This window comes from Zootoca vivipara, chromosome 10 (assembly GCF_965207765.1).
Source record: "Zootoca vivipara chromosome 10, rZooViv2.hap1.1, whole genome shotgun sequence".
NCBI classification, from domain to species: Eukaryota; Metazoa; Chordata; class Lepidosauria; order Squamata; family Lacertidae; genus Zootoca; species Zootoca vivipara.
Genome location: NC_142593.1, coordinates 10301860 through 10304785, shown reverse-complemented (window position 1 = coordinate 10304785; position 2926 = coordinate 10301860). Strand labels below are relative to the sequence as shown.

The following is a 2926-nucleotide window of genomic DNA, read 5'->3' as shown; positions in this document are numbered from 1 at the left end:
GACCAGTCACAAACGACTCTGGGGTTGCGGCACTCATCTTGCTTTAATGGCCGAGGGAGTCAGAGTACAGCTTCTGGGTCATGTGGCCAGCATGACAAAGCCGCTTCTGGCGAACCAGAGCAGCACACGGAAACGCCGTTTACCTTCCCGCTTGGAGCGGTACCTGTTTATCTACTTGCACTTTGACGTGCTTTCGAATTGCTAGGTTGGCAGGAGCTGGGACCGAGCAACGGGAGCTCACCCCATTGCATGGATTCGAACCTCCGACCTTCTGATCAGCAAGCCCAAGAGGCTCAGTGGTTTAGACCACAGCGCCACCTGCGTATAGGCGCATATTCTGTATAGGACTGCTGCCTAAATCACACTTTTGTGTGCAGATGAACTATTCTTGTTGCTTCATAGGATACTTCTATTTTGGCACTGATAGATGTTGGCTTGACAAATTTTCGCAAATGGCTCTCTGCCAAACGCAGCTCCCACCTGCTATTTAAAATGGTCCCCACGGCCCCATCACGTTGCTGATGAGTAAATAGACCCATCCCTTTTATCTCTGCAATGTTGCTAATAAGCCCTAGAACCATTGGAACTGAAACAACTATCTTTTCTCCTCGAGGATTAAACCGGAGCCATTGGTATACAAACCCTTTTCATCGCCTTGGTCCTGATTTGGGATTCAATGAGAGGAAGACCAAAGAGATGGAGAGAGAAAGAGGGGGTGAGATAATAGCAGCAGCCTACTTAAAAGTGTGGGAGCTTTTATCTGCCACACAAACAGCAATCCCTAATGCTTCTGTTTAATTATTTCCCGTTGTTATGCATAATTTACAGTACCACTGACAGTCATGGGGGCTGGCGAATATGGTAGTAAATTTAAGCCTAAAAATAAAGTGCAGATGTTTGTAATTAACTTGCTAGTGAAACTGGCATTTTGTTACTGTTTCCAGCAGACCGTTTTAGCTGCTGTCATGCCTATTATACTTTAGATTTAGGGTGCTTCAAGATTGGGAACTTCTAACGCAATCCATTCATTGCTCTTCCACTGTAAACTGCATGTGGAATCGCAGAGCTGAATTTGCGTGTGTAGACCCTTTAACCTTCCCCAAATAAATTCAGACAAGACTCAATTTTTTGGGTTTTGGCAGAACTTGGGCCACAACTTTATTGATTGCAATCAAGTGCGTGGTTGCATAGGCTCTGGTTTGACTAGCTCCCTGCACCCTTGCAGGCAGTGCTGACCCGGGCCACACTGTAGGTCAGCCTTGGGTGAACACCCGGCAAAGTGGAAGGCGGGGTCATGCCAGTCCACCAGCCAGATGCGCCCCTGGACTCAGGCTCAGGGCATAACCCCTCTCAGGGTTGACCAACCAAAGAGTCCCAGGATTCCTTTAACGGAATACCCATCACATAGGGATGGCCAGACCACTCTGTCACCCCTATCACCTGAACCAGAGCCTATCCGCAACCTTACAAGTTGTGACGATTTGCTACACGGCAGGCAAAACCCAAATGGCACCAGCCAATCAGCCAAGTGGGGAAAATTCCTGTCGTGCCCCTGGCCCAACGACAGACGACACATGACGGCATAGCAAGGTCATGCGTGCAAGCCCTAAATATAGGGAGATGTGGGCGGGTGTTCCGATGCACTGGCCCAAAAGAGGAAGCTCAGGGACACATGCATCAGCTTAAATAGAGGTCCCTCGACAGACTTTAGCTGGCATCCCATTGGTCTGATTGCACCCAGCATTGAGGGACCTCCAATAGGGTGTTGTGGCCATCCAAACGTTCCCACCCACAACACCGGGTCTGGTTGCCAGGTCACACTGCAACACGTGCCCTCTTGTTAGGGAGGACCTGATTTCCACATGGGGGGGCATCACAGTTTCTAGGCTTTGAGCATCCTTTCTGCACTAGAAGGCATGTCACAGCTAACTGGGTGGAGCAGGGGAGTTCCTGAACACCACCTACACACACACACTCCGGCGTATAAGACTGGGCATATAAGACGACCCCCAACTTTTCCACTTAAAATATAGAGTTTGGGATATACTCGCCGTATAAGAAATACGTATAAGAAATATGACCCGGCGTATAAGACGTCCCCTGACTTTTGAGAAGATTTTCCTGGGTTAAAAAGTAGTCTTATATGCAGGAATATACAGTGTGTATGTGTCCTTTTTAAAAACACACATCTGTCCATGACAAACGGCAGAGAGCTTGGAAGATATTCCAGTCTGGAAGGAGAATGCAAGGATTTATGGGGAAGCTGGACAGAAAACATAGGCTTTGTGGTAAATCTCGCCTGAAAACATTTCAGAGGCTGTTGGAAAAGATCTGGACTATGTTGCATTAAAAGGATTGGAAAGAACTTGGAACTTTGATTAGAATGGCAGCAATTATCGATATTCAGAACCCTCAGAATTTGAAGCATGGGGAAGCAAATTTTTTATAATTCGGCATAATATTTGGTTTAATAGATATATATTTGTATAATTTGGAATAATTGGTTCGATATGATTGATTTGTAAGTGAAAAATCTAATAAAAATTGATTTTAAAAACACACAGCAATGTTCTATTTCTGCTGCCTCTGGACACTACTGTGTTCTCACCACAAGTACCCCTGGCGGTTGGCCCAACCCAATACCTGGCTTGGCTCAGTTGGCAGAGCATGAGACTCTGAATCTCATGGTCCTGGGTTCAAGACCCACATTGGGCAAAAGTTTCCTGCAGTGCTGGTGGTTGGTCCTTGTGGCCCCTTCCAACTCTACAATTCCCAAACATTTCCCAGTAACAGCAGGGAATGCGCGTGAAGCATTGAAGAAGTCACAGAGAGACAGAGCATTGCATGATGTCATCCATGCCTTCTGCAGGACCCTTTCCACCATGTGCCTTAATTGGACTTTATCTTGTATGGCATCAGAGACACT

The 2926-nt window shown here is 46.8% G+C and overlaps 1 non-coding gene across 1 annotated transcript; it reads left to right on the top strand.

The window, feature by feature from the left end:
• The first annotated feature begins 2641 nt into the window (after positions 1-2641).
• On the top strand, positions 2642-2715 carry TRNAQ-CUG (transfer RNA glutamine (anticodon CUG)). The gene has a single exon. It is a non-coding gene; the product is annotated as a tRNA-Gln (tRNA).
• Positions 2716-2926: the final 211 nt, after the last annotated feature.